A 20,457-nucleotide genomic window follows, 5' to 3' on the forward strand; every position below is an offset into this window, starting at 1 on the left:
GTACGTTGCGGCTTCAGTATAGTGCTTGTATGTGTACTTTCCGTAGCTTGGGATTTCATTTTCCCTAATTTAGCTCGGAAGATGTCATCTTAGATATGCTTACCTGAAAGCTGCTACTGAATCTTCAGTTCGCCTTCCACACATGTTCTGCATTATTAAAAATGAAAAATAAACATTCGTTTCACGCTGGTTGCGCTGCAGTGGGAGCGATATCTTGCTGTTCTCCGGAGACATGTCGGTTGTTATTTCCTTGAACTGAGCGATGTTTTATTCTTCCATTCACGCGTAGGTATTTCACTCGCTGAGAAATATAGTTTCGCGCTTCGGCAAAACGTGATGATATGCCAGGGTTTGGCACAAAGTGCCCGGCGTGCACCAAATTTATTTTGTCGTCCGCGAGGCGTCGCGTTGTGTGTAACGAGGATGCGTTTTTTTTTGTAATGGTATTGCGTGATACTTCTGTAGAATGACTCCTCCGCGAATGTCATACCGCTGTAATTACAACGACGCAAGAATCGAGAAGATGCGTAACAGCGCGCACATCTAGCCCTACTTCGTTTTTTTAAGGAAACCTGCGCCCGTTGCCACCAGAGGAACTGATGCTTTACGCTGTGCCTGGAGATCACGGCTTTACTTAAGACGTTAAACGCCTTCGTTAATTCTAAGAAACAATGAAAAAAACAACAACAACAACAGTGAAATGGTTATGAATAATGTTCCACAACTGCAGACTCTCGGGGACGACAGTCGAGAATATCAAGATGTCCATTAAGTGAAACGGTAAACACTGACAACAACTTCGAACGAGCAATCTCGACAGCTGCAGCGAAAGGAAGAGAATGTCGGAGTTTCCGTCGTGACCAAAGATGGCAAAGTGAAAAAGTTATGCGGCTGCAATGGATGAACGATCGTCTGTTCAAGTACACATAAGGCGTCGCCCGCGCCTGCGGCAGTGTCAACTTCGCACGCTGCCGCTTTATGTGTCCAGGTATTCCACTGACTCCGACAAGGCCACGCGTCCCCTAGGGCTCACTGAGGGAGCATGGATCGCAAGCCGGCCACGGCGAGGAAGGCGCGGGAAGGCTAGGGAAGGGGACAGGGGGGCTGAGAATCCGAGGCTGCACTTCGGACGAGCTCGCGCGACCGCAAAGAGGCGACGATTGACGACGGGCTGGATAAACGGGCGTGTTTTGCCCCTTCCTAATTGCCGGGTTCGGAAAACAAGCCGCGCGCGCCAAGCCAACAGCACGCATCACTCGCCCCGTGCACATGCTTGGGTAGCCCTCAGGGGAGCGCGCCCGTTCGGCGGCTTCTAGTTGGCAGAACCCGGCGAAGATCGGCGGGGTCCTCTGGCGGGATAACGAGACTTGCAACGCGCACTCAGCGGCCGTGACGCAGGCCGTCCACGGTTTGGGTGGAGGGGACAGCGGTTAGCCCTGCGGCTGTACGACGAGGCCGCCTGGGCCCTTGTTAGCGGCCGCGGAGGCCTCTGTACGCGACGCATGTTGTGTGTGGGGACGGTCTAGCAGTGCCGCTCTTCCCGCGAACCGTCGCACCATGCATCTCTCCCATCCACTTCTGCGGCTCCTGCTTTGCGACCGCAGTTGTGCGTGTCGCTAGCCAGCGATGGTTGCGCTGCAGCAGGGGGCCGTGGGAGTGTTTCTACAAGAATCGGGAGCATGCACCGCACTGCCTCGGGCTCAGCGGGGACACGGGACCAGCGTTGCTTTAACGAGCTGTTTTCACCGCCCCCGAAAGAGAGGATATGTGAGCTGAAATGTGACGAACGGCAAAGCAGGGCTATTATATATCCGCGTCGCTTACGGGTCGGTATAATTGGTTTGGCGGACGCAGTCGTGTGTTCATCTCCATGTCAGAGGGGGGTTAGGTCGAGCAGCACGTGACTAGGGAAAAGAAACGATGCTGTGCAAGCGCCAACACCTGCAGATGAAAGTGAAGAGAGGTCTCCTTCTTCGCAGTGCCTTCACTTGCTTTTAGTTTACAAACATCCTCACTCTGTACTCGTGCACTGAAAAGTGAAACCAATACGAGGTGGCTTTTTAAAGACTTTTGTCATGAAAACTCACTTATATTCAGGCTTTCTTCGCTTCCTCTCACCGTATTAAGGGTGCTGGATGCTGCTGACTTGCTCATGATAAGGCATTAAATTGCGGCACTCTGCATGCTCTACTTGGTATGTGCAACCGGCCATTTGCCCGTGGCATAGGTCGGCAAACTCACTCATGAGTCGACTCACTCAGACTCATATCGGGCCATGAGTCTAAGTCTGAATGAGTCCTGGTGAGTATTATTTTGGTGAGCTTGAGTCTCAGTGAGTCCTGTTGAGGAAAATTTGAGTGTGTCTGAGTCCGGTTCAGGAAAATATGGGTGACTCTGAGTCCGAGTGAGCCCTAAGCGCAAAATATACTTCTTGAGTCAGTTATACGTCCGTGTCAGTTTCGCGCTGCCCGAAATGGTGTCTCTTCAGCTAATGAGCGTTCGTAATACTGTTACTCGATCATTTTAGGGACAGATGATCGGAGAAGCCCACTCAGCATGTGCCTGTATACTGATTCACCAGACATGTACAGCTGGGCACGTGCCACCGGGTAGGTGCTCTAATATATTAGGGGCGAAGCACCTTAGGGTCACGGCTTGTTGCCGGTGCATCGTCGTCTGCTGTTGCTGCGTGTGTCGTCGTGACCCATTCGCTTGCTTGCATCGTCGTGTCCTGTCCATTTGATTGAGCGCAAGAGAGGGCGCCACCGCCTCAGCGCTTGCCGTGTGGCGAGAGAGAGCGAACGGCGCGCGTTGACCATAGAAACGCTCTTTATGCGAGAGAGGAGAAACATCTGGCGCCTTTCGTTAAGCAGCTGGCGTCTTTTCGTTTTGCTTTAGAAACATCTGGCGTCTTTTCGTTTTGCTTTTAGAAAACATCTGGCGTCTTTCGTTGGTTTATTTCATCAATCAACGGCGTTCTGAATAAAATTTTTATTGTTTAATCACGCAGGAGAAATCTCACCAGGCACTACCTTGGAGGTAAACAATGGCTGCTAATGGGAATGAGAGACAGAATAAGTCGGCTTTTAGCTAACGCGCACGCTGCGAATTTTTTATTGTTCAACAACGCACAGGAGAAATCTCCCACCGGCACCACCTTGGAGGTCAAGATCTGGTACTAGCGTTAAGACTGGTTACGCACAACGACGGGGACGAACGGGTGCCGCTTTAAGGAGCTGCGCCCTTAAAAATCGACTGCTCGCGCTCCACAATCGTTCACCGGCCTTGACCTGCAGTGTAGTGCCGCTGGGAGATATCTTTTGTGCGTAGTTGAATAATAAAGATACGCAGCGTGCACATTAACTAAAAGCGGACTGCGTGTCTCTGTGTCTAACCTTTCTTCTGTCTCATTGCCCATTAGCAGTGATTTTGCTGCGGGAAACACCGGCGCACACTGCATGCTTCGCTCCTCCCCAGGTTTCACGTTAGTGGAGCTGAAACACCCTTCCCTACATGTTTCACCCGTCCCCAAATTTTTTAATTCAATTCAGTTTATTTCGCCATCAAAAACAAAACATGATAGCCGAGGACACCGCGGTAAAAACTGTCTTTCGATAGCTTGACAACGCAATGGACACCTACGACAAACAAACACCTTGGCGGTATCGCAGCCGCATGAAAAGAAGACATAAACAATGTTTCGGTGGAAAGCAGTAATACAATATGAGCTGAACAAAACAAGCAAATGCAACAATAAGTAGTAAAGAAATGACATTATAATACAAGTCAATGATTTATGTCGCAGGTACAAAATGAATGCAAGCAAAGTGAAACATCACGTACAGTGTAATAGAGTACATGGTCGTCATGTTATAAAAATATAACGTAACAACACTAGGTTAATATCTTATTCAAACAAGAAACAGTGCATTCTATAGCAATATTACGCATCTTGGTAAAGGAAATGTTCAAAAATTGCTTTTTTTGTAGTGTTTTCTAGAACTATGTTCTTTCTGCATAAATTGTTTAGAAGTCGTGGCAATTCATTTTCTAATAATTGCCAACCATATTGTTTTTTATACGTTTGAACAATTCATTCATCAGGTTGCCGTATGGTGTGGGTGCGTTCGCGTTTTGGTAAACTAGAAACCTGTCGCAAAAAAAGATGTGTTTTGGGTTATTTCGCGTTTGAAGGCTACAGATAAACAATAATCATATAATTTTCAATTGAAAGTACGTTATATTTGTGAAAAAGCTCTTTGGTATTTTGTAATCTAGGGACATTTGCAACAATTCCAATCTTTTTTTTTTCCAAAATATGTAACTTTTTAAAGTTTTCTTTTGATGTATTACCCCAAATAAGGTGGCAGTAGTTAGTTCGAGACTGAAAAAGCGAATGATATAACAACATCAGGGTGTTTGAGGGAAGAACATGCTGATTGCGGAAGAGGACACCAATTATCTGAGATAGTTTGGAGATGACTTGACTAACGTGGTCGACCCGACACGGTGGTCTAGTGGTTATGCTGCTCGACTGCAGACCCGCAGGTCGCGGGGGGGAATCGCGGCCCCGGTGGCCACATTTTCGATGGAGGCGAAAATGCTTGGGGTCCGTGTTCTTAGATTTAAGTGCACGTCAAAGAACACCAGATGGTCAAAATTTTCGGAGCCCTCCGCTACGGCGTCTCTCATAATCAAAGCGTGGTTCTGGGAAGTTAGACCCCAACGATTATTATTATTGGCTAACGTGGTCATTGCCGGACATCGATTCATTAAACAGGACACCCCAGCTTCTAAATGTGGCAACAATTTCTAGCGGGGTGGAGTTAAAGGTAATTGGTTTATTTGGTTGAATATTTTTATTCCTTTCTCTAAATATAACAACTTCTGTTTCCGCAACGTTCACACGTAATCCATTTCTTTCGCTCCATTCATATAGTTTCTGTAGTGCGTGACTTGCAGTGTCCATTATGATATCTAAATCATTGCCGGAGAAGAGCATGCTCGTGTCATTTGCATATATTATGAATCTCGCATATCAAGTGTGTACTGTGTCATTAATAGAAACGTTAAAAAGAAAAGGGCCTAATATACTTCCTTGAGGGACTCCGCATTTAACTTTCTGCATCTCTGATGTGAAACTGCTAATGTTGACGGCCTGCCTCTGATTGTTCAAGTAGGATTTCAGCAAATCTTCCACGTGCCCACGAAAACCATAACAGCGGAGTTTTTTTTTTTTAATTAACAGAGAGTGATCAATAAGGGCGAATGCTTTTGTAAGATCCGCGAAAGTACCAATTATTATTTTATTTTCTTCAAGTCTTTTCAAGATATATTTTTTTTTGTTCTAAGAGCGCAGATTCTGTTGAAAGATGTTTACGGAGACCGTAATGAGCATTTGTCAAGATGTGATGTTTTCTCTCAAATTTACTTAACCGGAGATAAGTAATCTTTTCAAACATTTTAGAAAAAACTGGAAGTACAGATATGCGCCCGCAGTTGCCAAGGTCTTTCTTGTCGCCTTTCTTGAAAATTACAGAAACGCGAGCAATTTGCATTCTAAAAGAGAAAACAACTTTAGCAATGCACAAATTAAAGATGTACGTTAAACAGGGCAGAATAATGTTGAAAACGGTTTTTATTGGTTTCAGTTTAAGACCATCAATATCGCGTCAGTTAGTATTATTAAGTTGTTGATAATATGCAAAACCTCATTATCGTTTACTGGATCAAGAAAAATGGTCTCTTCTACTGGTTTGGTACTACTGAGGTCGTTATACGTGCTTAGAATGTTGGAAAGGCTAACAAAGTGCTCATTAAATTTATTAGCTAAAGCTTGCTCCGATACTTCTACACCATCAAATTTTATAGAATTAAGCTCAGGACAGTCTTTATGTGCAATGAGATGGTTTAGCTTTTTCCACATGATATCCGCACGTCCATTTGCAAAAGCAAACTGATTATTATAGTAACCCCGTCTGGCATTTTGAAGGTCTTTATTCAAATACTTTATAAACATTTCAAAAACCTTTAGGTCATTTAGGCCTTTTCTTTTAATGAAACGATGATATAACTTGTTTTTCTCGTTTATTTTAGTTAAGAGGTCATGTGTAATACATGGTTTTCGGGTACGTTGTTTATGTTTTCTTAATTTTGCAGAAAAGCATGTGTTGTAAGTTGAAATAAATTTCCAAAAAGCATTCGTAGGTTCTGTTTGGGTCCTTTTCATTAAGTACGTCACCCCATAGATTTTTTAAGTGAATTTCCGAATTCTAGAATATTTTGTTCAGTTATCGACTGCACGTTTTCAAACGAACTTTGGATTTTTGTTAAACAAAGAAAATTTGGTAGATGATCGCTGAAGTTGGAAAGAAAAATTCCTGCTTTAACGCTCCCGTTGTTAGTACTGTATTTACTCGAATCTAAGCCGGCCCCGACTCTAAGCCGACCCCCGAAATTCGCAACGCCAGAAAAAAAAAAACTTAATAATTGTACTCCAATCTAAGCCGACCCCCCACTTTCGCACATCGTGTTTTTGAAAAAAAAAAAAAAACATCGGCTTAGATTCGAGTAAATAAGGTATCTGTTATGAAGAGGTCTAGCAGTGTCGACGTATGAGCAGTAATACGTGCTGGTCTTTGTATAACGCTGCACAATCCATTTGCTTTCAGCAGGAAATCAAATTCTTTTTACAGTGAGATCAGTACTAAACATGTTGATATTTACATCCCCGCCAAAGATAAGGTTTAGCTGATGATCTTAGTAAGATGTATCAACGACTCAAACATATTAAAAAATTTTCTATACAACCATTTCGAGGGCGACAGCATACAAACTAAAGACAACTTTCTAAGTAAACAGGCAATATTTCATAGTCGTTTGTGAACACAGTGGCGTCGGGTATTAATTCGGAATGATATTTTTTATAGAATAGAACACAAACGCCACCACTTCGGCCAGTGGCCCGATTAAGAAAGTATGTTTGGTAGTCAGGTAAACGGGAAACATCAGTTTCATTGGTGCTCCAAGTTTCGGTTATCATTACAATATCTGCCATCACATCTATATTTTGCAAAAATACGCTTAATTTATTTCCTTATTGCTAATTGATTGGCCATTTAAGTGTATGCACTTCAAGGATCGCTTAAAGTCTGAGCCAAAATGATTTTTGAAGCGGGACAAGCAACCAGAGGTGGAGCGTTCGGGAATAAAATCAGGTGAATGAGAAGAATGAAGTGACGGGAACAATATTTGACGTTTCGTTGGGACGTGAATTCATAAAGGAAGGTTAGGTAGCAAAGCAGTGGAAATATTGAATGCAGTACAGTGGACGATTTGCAAAAATCTGCAAAACGGCTTTTTTGCAACACTTTTTTTAAGCCAAGCGCTCGCGTTCGCAGACTGCTTTTATCGTTCGTTGGGGCTCTTGCTTCTCCCAGTTCCAGCGAAAGTGCGTCTCAGGCACTACAGGTTCTTCGTTCACCATAGACAACAATGAGGCGTGGCAATCCTATCGCAATTTTTGAAAAACGTTTGTGGTGTTTGCGTACCTTCACTGGAATTAGGAGCGACAAAAACACAGCGAGCGATGAAACCAGTCTGTAAACGAGAGCGCTTGGTTAAAGAAAAACCTTGCAGGAAAGCCGTCTTGCCGATTTTTGCAAATCATCCATTGAATACGGGTGGAAATAGGTCAGGACGTTGGTAACTAGAAACAGTTGAGTGTAGAAAAGAAGTGAAGTGGGTTAACGGAATGTCTGTCACTGTCAGGGTCGCTCAGAACGAGAGTAATAACAACAGCAGCCACAAGAACAACAAGCAGCAACGACAACAACCAGCAAATTGAAAGAGCAAAATGAATGAATATCTTGAATTCCCGAGAAGCGCTGAAAGACGTATCAGCGACAAAAGAACACAGGAAGTGAGAAAATCCGAGGAAACATAACCTCACGCTTCGATTACTATGGGTCACATGACACACGTGGCGTCAACCACTTTCTTTCTGTGTTTTTTTGTACAACGAAGCGGTTAAGCTGTTCGTTATGCCGTTTCGCGTCGACCGAAAATGAACCGGCACGTGTTATCTTCGTCCTCTTCTTTACCTTCTGCTTTGTTCCCAGAACACGTGCGCTGATTTGTCCGGCGTGGGATGCAATAACTCTTATAGGTGCCAGAACGAATACAGAGTGAGAGACAGAAAGAAATAGGAAGAGGGAATTTCTTGGCGAAAACGAATTCTTGACGACGTTGGATTCGAACACGCGCACTCATGATCCGAAGGCGAGCATTGTAACCACTCGGCTATCCAGGCACCCTAGCAGGGCCTTGTATATATACATACAACATTCATAGCCTTGTATAGCGGAGTATAGCGGAGGGAGTATACAAGAAGTGAGAGTGAGGAGGAGAGGAGTGAGGGTGAGGAGCAGGGGAGAGACTAAAGCATAGCATAGAAAGAAAGAAAGAAATAGAGAGAAAGAAAGGGAAGAAAAGCATAAAGAGAAAGATAGACAGAAAGAGAGAGAAATATATAGACAGAATGAGAAATAGAAAGAAAGAGGAATAAAGAGAGAAGGAAAAGGAAGAAAGAGAAAGAGAAAAGTAGAAAGAGCGAGAAAGAGAAAGAAATATGTATAGATGGAGAAAGAAAGAATAGAAATAAACAGACACAAATGTAGAAACAATAGAGAGAAGAGAGAAAAAGAAAGAGAGATGAAAAAAGAAGGAGAAGATTAAAATAAAGGGGCATGAAGAAGTGTGCCGAGCTCCGTGCTTCCCTCAGGCTTGGCGCCACTAGTGCGAAGCTGCGTTAATTTTTGTATTTGTCTGTAAAGCACTGAAAAAACGTGTTAGCACTGTTTCACCTGGGGTTGGTGTCATAAAGCCCCCCCCCCCCCCCGAATGAGGGACTAGTAAGTACGGAATTGTACTCGACATTTGGATCAAGTAAAGATGATGTATCGGTGTTATCACAGCACATCAGTATCTGAAAGGGAGAAATGGGCAAAACCGGTTTGTAGCACGAAGCTGCCTGGAAATCCACATGAACTTCCCGGTTAAACGAAAATTCGTTCTGGCTTGATTTCTGAGAAATTGGCAGATATTTCTTGGTAGCTTAACGTTAGACATCAACGGATTGTAACCTTATTCTGTTCATAAACCTCATACGCTTTTCCGACTTCCGCAGAACTTATCTGTTAGTACGTCAATATAACTGTGCCACAGACTGCCGCTACAGTATGCGAGGCGTTCCAAGAAAGCAAACTGATTGTCAATTACAAGGCGCTTGAAGTTTCAATTCATATTTATTACAATAATTTTTGCCTTTCTCACTGCCCTTTCCGTAACAGCTGTACAAACCGCTGGCACTCTCGGAGACCTCGCTAAACCCAACTTTCATAAGCGTTCCCTCGAGGTAAGAGGGGGGGGGGGGGGAGAACCTGACGATGGGGTAGGTATATAAATTTGGGGTGTGGGTCAACGCCTCGGGTGAACCAGGGAAGCACCGCGCGCCTTCCCTTTACGCTGTCGTGTGCGGGGATTTGTATGAGGAATTAAGGGATCATGAGGGTAGGGGATAACTTGCTCCCTCGCTGTGGTTCAACTCGATAAACGCTATGAAATTTGAGCGCGTGGGTCGCACGTTCGGACCACCCAATACGTGGAAAGAGGGAGCTGGTTGCTTTACTGCTGTCCCCATGTATGTACAGCCGTGAACAAGAAGTATACGGGCCATTGCCCGTCCGTACACCTTTGCCGTCTGCGCCGTCTAATGGCAAGCCGACTGTTTGTTTCTGACGAATTCCGTCAGAGCAATGCTCTCGACAGCAGACTGCTCGCGACTAGACGGCGTAGACGGCGATTTCGGCACACGCTTCCGTGGTCTGTATGCTTTTGTTCAAGGGTGTACACACTTGCTTTTTCTGTATATTTGGTTACCACGGTTTTTCATTCACAAAATATTAGGCTTCCTTTCCTTTTCTAGGACTGTTCCGGCTGTGTTTTGCCCCTCGTCCATTTTGTGAGCACTCTGAAATGCGTGAGAACTGCGTCACCATTGAAAAACGCAGTGGGACAAAGTCTCGAAAATTTGCTCTCAAGTTCGACCCGCAATTATAACAGCGCAAAACCTGGTACAAATTGGAATTATGCAGCGCCCATGATAACGGGTTGTCCTTTGCAGGACGTTGTGCGAGATGGGCGAGAGAGAAGCCCGTCCTGGCTCCAGTCCTTGCTCACGCTTTGGTGCGTATAACTCATGAATGAGAAACTCACCGCAATATAGTAGACAGTGGAGCTCGTAGTGCCGTCAGCCACTGCCATTGTGAAATAAATTTATGTATTGATTGAGAATTCACAAAAATTGTGGGAAACACCTGGACGCACCCAACCCCTGTTTTAACCGTTCTCCTGAATTTTTTAGACGATACATTGTATCGTCTAAAATCTCCATCTCCTGATTTAGGGATAGTAAAATCATATCTGCATTTCTAGTAGATCTGCCGGTTTTCTACTCTGAATGAGAGTTTATACTTAATCCTTTATTGCACTCCTTTTCGTACATACGACAGCGTCAGACTAAGGTACGTATCGGGATCACGTTTTTTACTTGGATAATTCCCCACGAGTGAGAATGTTTAAGGCAATGCGAAAGGAAAAGCTCAGTACGCACGCACACGTACTGCTGTGCCGCGTCGAAAGAAGGCCACGCGAGAAATAGCCGTGACGCCATAAAAATGATGGCAACACAGCTATGGCTAAGCGACGTCGGCTGTCGAGGAGGCGTTGCAAAATACACGCGACGAGAGATGATCCTGCCGAGTGCAGGCCTTGCGGTGGAACGTGTAGGGAAGGAAAAGGTGGGGTTCCAGAGAGCGCCGAAACAGGGAGGGAGAGAGAGCCGGCTTCCAGGGTGAGCGGGGGGGGGGGGGGGGGTGTGGAGGACGAGGAACTGGAACAGCGAGAGTCGAGAGCTCTCCTCCCTCCCCCACCCCCGTTTTTTTTCCATCCCAAGTTCTCTCCCGTCGAGGTTTGCGCCGGAGGGCGTCTGGGGAAGAGGCTTCCCGAACAGAGAAGGGACCCCAGGCTGGGACGGCCTCGCGCACCGTGGCTGAGTAATTATTCAAAGCGCTTGAAACATTCACCCGCGCTAATGGGTCTCGGTCGGCCAGCTTTCTCCCTACCTCATTCGCAACGCCCGCACTGACGGTGTGCAACGGCAGGAGCGCGTGAAGTAGGGAAGAAGAGGAGACTGGTGTCCACGATGTCCCGGGAAGGAGGACGGGGATTTTAGGTGCGGCTCTCTCGTTCGGGTCGCTGTCACGTGCGGGAAAGTGGGCGCAGTGCTGGGGACGCGAGGAAGCAAGCGCTTACTGTAGCACGAATCGGGTGGGTGGAACCCCCCTCCTCTCCCTTCTCCCTCGAGCCGAAGGTGTGAAGATGACGTCGTGACGCATGTCCGCGCCGCGGACACGCAAGGGGCGGACGCGCCCGTCAGGGCCACGCGTCCGCGTTTTGCGACCAGGGTCGGCCGCACGCTGTCCTCGCTGCACCGACGTTGCAGCCGTCGTAGCGGCTCGTGCTTCTCACGGGAAGCCGGCTGCTCGAGCATGCACGAAAGCGACGCAGAATCTGCGTCGTCTACTCACCGTAAGGGCTGGGCGTGATATATTTGAGATGTGGCCACTCGATGGAAAATAGGCAAGTGGGTCTTGATCGAGCCGCCGTGGCTGACGACAAGCTCTGGGCTGCTGGGGGTTTCTTTATTGCACAACCCGCGCAGCCTCAAATGTGGTTCGCATTTTTCACGTGGCCTACGCCAGACTGGCCGCGACGTACTGGTCCAATGTAAGCCGTTTCGTAAAGGAGGCATTCTCACGCGTGGCACAGCTGAATTCACGCGAGAAGGCTTACATTGTGAGGGTGGCCCACACACCAACTATAGACTTTTTTACATACGGCCACCACCAGCTTGAGCTGTTAAACGAATGTTTTCTTACTTTTATTTCCTGACTCGAATTGATAAGGTCAGGAAACGTCGAATGCAACAACCCAACCGGTATCAAGTGTATACGCCAAACGTGGCATTGTTCGTTTATTCGCTAAAGATACGAAACGGTAAAGTTAACAGCCCGATATGACGGCTCCGACACCCATCTGCAAAATAGTCTATACGGCGCGATTGAAATCAGATAAGTATGACCGTGTTTCAAAAACGTCGCACAGCGCTGACTACCAAAGCAGACTGGATGAATTCAGCAAAGAAGCACGCACGGGAGACCTCATTAACATTTTTTTGTTGGAATAGAAATTGACTGTATGACGGACAGCTAACAACAGAGTTTTCCGTAGCATGTGATGTCAGCATAGAGCATCAGACATGCACACTGTTACAGGCGAGCATGTAAAGCTAACAATGATGCCAGCGCGCGTTTCTGTTTCGAAATGTAACTCGTATACCATTAATATTCGCGCAGCCCATACGGTAATGCACACTCACGGGCTCTCAAATCATTTGTACCCGCATATAAAAAACGCCAACACATTATTCTCACTTGCCCATCCCTTCAAGTATGATGTACATCCATAGTAAAGGGATCAGGGGCCGAATTACCGAAATTTCTTGTCCGTAACTGCTTTTTACCATTAGCTCGGTGGGTCCGATAATGATACGTCTATCCTCAGGATTAACTGGAGTGTTGTCTTACGAACACTTTGTGCGTAAGATGTTTTTTTCCGAATACGGGCCCTGAGGTTCTGTGACAAAAAGAAAAGTCGTCCATGCTTTGGTAAGTAACCTAAAACGTAGAAGTGTGTTGGGTCCTCGATTTGAGCACCCCAATAAAGAACCACGACAAGGAGCTTGTGGCAGCCACCAACTTGGTAATGATGGAGGGAGAAATGGCATGGTTTGAATGGTTCATTCGAATGGTCATTTTTTACGGGTCTAGGAGAGCGTGCTATACAACATATAATTCGATATAGCCGTGAGGCAGTCGCACAAATATTAGCGATTTTAGTACCGATAATATGGCTCCCTTAATGTCATAAAAACGTGCATAGTGCACACACTAGGGCTTACATTCAGTATTACGCAATGTATGCAAAGCAGCTGGATCGCTCGAATGGGCCATATATATATCTTCTCCGAATACTACACAGACACGAACCAATCCGATTTCAAAATTAGTATTTATTGTAATCGATGATGTGAACTGCGGTGAAGAGGTGAAAGCACTAATTTTAAAGAAGCGTCACTGTTCTAAGGATTTTAAATGCGAGAGCATTTATTTGGCTACCTCCACCCATTTTCGTCGGATGAATGCGTCGGTTTGCTTCCAAGTCCACACAAGTAAGCATAATAGCTCTTGCCACGCCGAGGAAGCTCATGACGACGTTTACTCTTCAACCAAAAAGTGAAAAAAAATTATTCTCGCTGGTTTTTAATGGCGAGATGGATGCTCACGTACCCATGTATAAGTGAATGTGTGCATGCGCGACGGAGAAGCCGCGTGAATCCACTTTGCGAACCCCAGGTGCCAAATCGGGAAACTTGTCAAACAGCATGAAAACGAGATATCAGCAAAAAAAAAAACAAGAAATCAGCAGCCCGTGAAGACGTTATATGTACGAACAGGCATATACATATAATCACCCGCGGCAGGCAGCGCTTACAATAACGGCAGATACGCGTGGTCCACGCTGTATCGGTTCAGTATAGCGTGCGTCCGCACAAGCCCACCCCCCACTCTCTCTCAGCAGTCTTCGTTTGGCGCGTGTACACACATACCGTACACGTGGGCAGGGAGGGCGGCATGCCTGTCGCTAATTCAATAAAGCCGAGTCCGCGCCACCGGAACCCGTGTTTGCGCTCGCCTGGGACAACAGGCCGACAACCGGCGGACGACGCGTTCGCCCGAGGTTTCTCGTTTTCGTTGCTTTGTACGTGCGTTGTGTATGTATATGTTTCTCTTATCTTCTTTTTTTTTTCCCTCTGATTCAATTCGCTCCCGTTTTGCTCCGGATCTGCTGGGCGTATATGGCGCACGCTGGACAAACAGCCGCAGCGTGGAGTCGCAAAAGCGTGGAAAGAAACTTTTCCTGCGGTGCGTTGGGGACGTCACGAGGCAACGTGTAGCGTTCGCCGCACGTTGTGTAGCTGACCCTCCCTCCCCGATAGCTTATGGCTACGACTTCGGTGGCTCGCCCCCACCGCGCCAAGTAATGCCCTGAAATAGATATATCGATTAATACTTGGGGGTGTGGGGTACTAACACAACGCTGTGCCCATACATATATGGTGGAGTAATCTGGACCTACGTGGTTCCTTATAACGTGTGTGTAACCGCGATATCGAATTCTGTGCGCCATGCAATACGACTGCCACCAGTGGAAATCGAACCGGTAACCTCGAGCTCAGCAGTGGTTCTTACAGGTGTAGCGACTAATCCATAGCAAAGCCTCAATCCTGTAATGCTTGAACACATTCCTCATGGTATCATTCACCTATTAGCGAAATGTGCTTGCAAATGGTTTATCACTATACTATCATATAACCCGTCTGCAGGTCCTAGACAACAAAGCCAACGTAGTGTAACCGAAGAACTTCTGTGAATCAGCAAATACCAAAGAGACAATCTAATATCATTTTCGCTCTTTATGGAATTCGCCACATCAGCCCTCTGTCAAAATAGGACTTAGCCGCGCCGAGTCAACCTTGCTGTATAGAATAAGAACAGGGTCGGCCTGCACTCCTGCGTGGCGTCGAAAGTACGGGGCGCTCTTTCCCCATTGTGTACTGAGTGCCATGAAGGTGGGATATAGACCAGTACATCTGGTCCTGCAAGTGTTCTTACGCTGAAAGGGAGAGTCTCATGGACAACACAAACACAACAGGGTTTCCCCGCGGATGCTGCGAAAGAGGTTGTGTTTCGGGAAGGTGCGCGAATGATTCGCGAGGAAGTGGCTAATATTGTTTTGCGTTTTCCGCGAGAGACCGGTTTAAGTGGTTCATGGCGAGACATAATGCGTCTCAACAGTCGCTCAGGCGGAGGAGTTGCCAACCAGGTATGCCAAGCTAACCACGCCTGTGGCAACATCACCACCACCACCAGAAAACATACAAGCTGTACATGACGAAAGGCGTGTCAATCATCGATTCAGTTCAAGAGTTTCACTTAGCGTCATAAAGCGTTAAAATTTGCCTTCCCGGACTATCGTTGGCTTTGAGTGAGGAAGAACACTGGAAAGGAAATGTATGCAGGATGAACGAACGCCGCGTATCTACTAACCTAAAACGACGAACAAAGGCAATGAATAAGGCTACAATGCTTGAAAGTTTCCAGCACGTGTCAGCAAGTGGACACGGTACGCAGTGGTTTCTTTTTATTCAAGCAGGGCTTCGGTGACGTTAATTCGAGACAGTCAAGTGTTAAGCTTTTTTATTTCGCATCATCAGCAAGCCGCGAAGTATGAAACCAAGTTTACTGCGAAGCAGCTTGATGACGTCAGGCTCCTTTCCTTTCATTAAAAGCCAGCGACCTCTGATTTCGCTCCAGCAAACGCGTCCGGCCGAAGCCAAACGCGCGTTTGCTACTGGGAACCATGCACCGAGTTTCAGCTTGTACACGTCACGACTGCGTGGCATACCTGCCTGCCTGCATACAGGTATAGATGTGGGCGGGCTCTCGCGTAATCGCTTTCAGCGCTCACGTCCTATGGACAGATGAGGGGCTTTGTTCGCAAGAAATCGCGCGTGCGCCTGCAAATCCCAATTATGCGAGAACGACGCGAGTTGAGCCATCCCCGGCGACGCAGCTGATGCTTCGAGAAGCCATATTCTTCAAGTGTGAGAGGGTGGCCGGGGGCTCAAGACCTCCTCCATGGCGGTCAACCGCCGCCGCTTCACACCGCGCGCCGGCAATTCCCCGAAATGCGTGCCTCCGGCTCGGAGTTGTGCGCGCCTCTCAAGTGCAAGCTTGTTGCAAAACGCGTGAAACGAAGCACGTTTTCGAAGAAATAGAAGAAAGAACGAAAGAAGCAGTGAGAAGAGGTGAACGAACGTCGTCGCAAAGCGTTCAATAACTCGCTGGTTGACGAACCCGCGCGCGACGTGACGTGTCAAAAGAGATTTTCTTCGCGCTAGAAAGAGCGAGACAAGGGCCACAGGCGGTTGCGGTTCTTTTTTTTCTTGCATTTCATTTACGCGTCTTTTTTTTTCTTACTCTCCCTTGTCTTTTGTTTACTGTTTGTATATTTCTGTGTAAACTGCTTTCGAGCAAAATTGTTGCGAATGCGCAGCTTGGAGCACGTATTCTAACGAGAGAACGTGACGCGAGAAAAATGCGGCGTCTGTCGCGGGGTTTCGCGGCTTTCATACTTTTACCTCGAATGTTCAAGGACGCAATTGAGCAGTGTCCTTGCTGGCCACTTAGAATCCTTACGCGTGCACATCGATCTCTATTAACTGAGATAATTTCACTATATATGTACTGTAACACCCCGCACGTGCGTGGCGGTTCACTGACCATGGTTCATTAAGAAGCTATGCCAAATTGATAATGATAATGGTGGTGTGGTATCGTAAACTTTATTTGGTTCAAATGGCTCGATCTGGTAAATCAGACCGAAGCGGGCCACTCCCTCGTCGGGACGGGAAGGCCAATGCCTTCCGCCGCTTCGCGGGCCCTCCGAACAGCCCAAACTTGTTCGCCTTAAAATGAACTCTGTACCTTCTGCCGCCACTTCTCTTCTGGAATGTCTTCGTCCCCCACAAGCGCGAAGCATCGCCACAGCACGTGGTCAAGATATAGGTAGCCGTTACACGCGTGAGAATAAATGGAAAAAGATGGTTGATTCCTCCGTCATAGGAATCAGTATAGCACGAAAGTAAACACGTAAATAACACGTGCGCACCGTACACGCTCCAGAAGACATTTGCTTGCTTAAATCTGTCTTCAAAGACATTGACTACTCGAAATCCACTGTGAAAAGAACAAAGGAATTCATGGAGTCGCAACGTTCCCCAACGTGCACAGGTTCGCATTCAAGCAACAGCAGCAGAATTTTCGTCGCTTGCAGGGGGCAACCATCTTTCGTAGGGGGCTGGGATAGAGATAGAGCGAATTTATAAGAAGGCAGAGAGGTCGGCCTGAGCTTGAGCGCTCTAGCCTGCTACTCTGCACAGGGGAAAAGGGGAAGGGGGAAAAGAGTAATGAAGATGATGATGGGGTCAGGAAGAGGTGATGCGTATGCCCAATGACCACGTAACACAGTGGTCTTCTTAAAGTCTGTTGTCAAGTCCAGTAATGTTGAGAAAATCTATGAATGCCCTTGTAGCAGTCGTTGATGCTGTCTGGTCGGACACTGCGGACAATAGACCAGTTTCACTTAGAGTGCTCACACCGATGCCGGCCAACGTTGAAGCCAACGTCTTCCGTTGGGACGCGTACATAGGGCAGTCGCACAATATATGGGTTAAAGTTTCATCTACTTGGCAGCGCTCACAGTTCGGGCTGTCCGCACGGCCAATAAGGTGCGCGTAGCCGTCGAGTGAAGGCGACGCCTAGTCGAATCCGGTGTGGCAGACTGGCGTGGCGTCGCTTTATATTCGCGAAGTGACGTGAACTCTTTGTCATGATCACTTATACGAGAGTTCACAACAACTTACTGGTCTAACCCAGACCATCGGCCTAGGCGGCTGCGGGAAACAGACTCTCACATGGTCTTTCGACTCTCGGCTAAAATAAAGGGGCTGGTGATCACACAGAACTGAAGACAACGATAATGTCTGGCCTGTCCTTATCGCATGCCGGCTGTGCCGGCCGCGAGTGTTGGTTCTCCATCAGTTATGACGTAACCAAGCCAGCAGCCCCCAGCGCTGGCCGCGCCGACGGATGATAGCAGGGATTATGATCATGTATGCTTGCTCTAAACGTAGGTGCGAGAGTAGCAATAATCTGGTCTATTGAGGCCGATTATATATTCAGGCAACACCAACGACATAACACATTACTTACGCTGTTTACATTGGGGCAGAGGACTTTGCAAGTTACAGAAACCAGAAAACTGCATGCAAGTCCATTTGATCCAAGTCGGCTCCTACAACCATCAAATAAAGGTCAGAGACCTCACTCCTATTAGAATCTGACTGCACAGAACTGGCAATGACCCTCCGGAATAGTGTACGCGTGTGCGTGTCTTCAGCCCTTGCCTTTCCGTTCTTTTCAACTTTGAATGTATTTCACCAACTTGGCCCAAGGTGAAGTGCTTCTCCGTCTATGTCATTGTTCTCAATGAATACCTCATACAGCATCTCAGGCCCCCGCAGCACTTCCATTGCTTGGTTAACAATTCGAGTTTCTCATAACAGCATTCATCTTCCCTTTCTCTTGTTACATCCATGCGTGAGCCATGGTAATATAATGCAGTTGTTAATCTCCGCTATCCGCCCGCCTTATTTCTTAAGCCTGTTTCACATGCAGCGATTTTGCTCCAAGAGCGGAGCGGCTGCCGTCGCGGAAGCCCAAAAACAGGTTTTTTAGAGCGACCAGTGGACGCGCGATCGAGATCGCCGAAGTTGGAAAAATTCGCGAGCGGCAGAGCGGCTGCCCAAGGTCAACCAATGGGGGAGCAGTGACGCGGGGAGCACGTGACCGTAGGGATGGAGACGAGAGCAGCCGCGCGCGCCGGGAGGAACTCGCTCCGACTCGGTTTCCTAGCAGACGACATTCGCTGCAACGAGCTGGCAGTGTAGAAAACGCCGTTCTTTTCCTTTTGTTGTTCTTTACTGGGCTTCCATCAAAGCAGACAAATCGTTTGCACGTGTCATTTTGTTCTTTTGTATTTTTATCGAATCGTGACACCAACATAGGTCCGGACAGGGGGAACCTACGACACTCCGCACTTGTTCGCAGTAGACGTTTCAGTTTTTTTTTTTACTACTCTGGTGCAGCACGTTCGAATAGTTTACTGCTTTCTTTTTCTTTTTTTTTTTTAGTGGTCACGTACCCCGAAGACGACAAATGCCGCCACCTCTTTACTGCAGAATGTCAATAGGCAAAAAAAAAAAAAAAAAGAGACGAGCTCCTTCACAAACCCACAACGTCGTTGACTGGGCCGCCTGCATCCGGTTGCCGGCCCATACGGCGCACCAACGCCTTGCGGCATTCGAGAGCAAAAGCCACCGAAAGCCCTGTGAAAGCTTAAAACCCCAAAAACAAATTCTTTCTTTTGCTTTTCCATGGCCAAGTGTATGGGCGTGCAACATGACTTGCGTGGTAAAAAAAGAAAGCTGGAACAGAAATAAACGTGACTACTGAAGTTGTTTAATTGCACTCTGATAAACTGCACATTTTCATCATTCAAGGTTTAGGCGCGTGAAAATCGATCACCGAAGTAGAAGGCTCGTGAAACTTGCAACCCAAGCGCACCAAAACAAGCGAGCCCGGAGAAAGGAAACCCGCGGATAACGGGCGCTTCCCACAGCCATCACTGCGCATCGCAGAGGCGCGCGCCGCGCAAAAGCGGTGCATGTGAAACGAAGCCGCGTCCGAGCGTCCTGCTGCCGCTCGATCGCTGCGGGCCCCGCCGCTCGGTCGCTCGCATGTGAAACAGGCTTTACCGTGGCGTTTTGACAGTTCTACTGCAAACTATCAAATTGGGCAACGCACTTTGTGGTGCTATACTTCCATACGACGAGCGAATACTATCATGACGTCCATTGACAAAGGCGTAAGCGTGTACACAGAGGCTCCATTCATACGGAGCGTGTCATCTTCAATCTCGTGCCTGCTCCTCCCTCCTCCCTCTTATCGGCGATGGGGTACACAGCGCCATTAGGCCCTTCCGCGGTGGGTTCCGGGTTGAACACAGCGGTGCCGCACGTCGGGACAACGCCGGCGTACGCCTCTGCGCGGCGGCGCACTTTGAAGAGACCATTAGGAAGAAGAGGCGGCGGCTTTGAGGAAGCCGCATCCTGAGGGGAAAGGCATGTCGGCCGCCATCCCTCGCGTGCTCCACATACGGTACGCCACCATCTCAGACTCCAGGGGGGAGCAATGACTGAGACAACGGTGCGGGTGTAGCTTGCGTTTACTGTAAGGCGCGTCTAAAGCGATAAGCGTAGCGATCTTGTCTCCACCCGCGGCCACAATGACTGCCGGAAAAAGAGATTCCCGCCCGATTCCGGAGCAGAATGCGGCGAGGTGTCCGACGGCCGTTGAAGCGGGCACGTACCGGACGATGCTTCGTGGTCACTTGAGACGTACTCCTTCGCCGATCTTTGCCGTGTCCTTGAGTGCCTCGAGGTCGAGATGCCGGAAAGGCCATCAGAAGGTGGATGCATGACCGACGTTAACGCACTTACTCGGATGAGCAGTTGGCTACTCCTGACTGGCGGTGTCTTTCGATATCTGGCTTACTTCGTTCATGAATCGTATACGACAAGAGTGCAGCAAT

Source organism: Rhipicephalus sanguineus, chromosome 3, assembly GCF_013339695.2.
Source record: "Rhipicephalus sanguineus isolate Rsan-2018 chromosome 3, BIME_Rsan_1.4, whole genome shotgun sequence".
Lineage (NCBI taxonomy): Eukaryota > Metazoa > Arthropoda > Arachnida > Ixodida > Ixodidae > Rhipicephalus > Rhipicephalus sanguineus.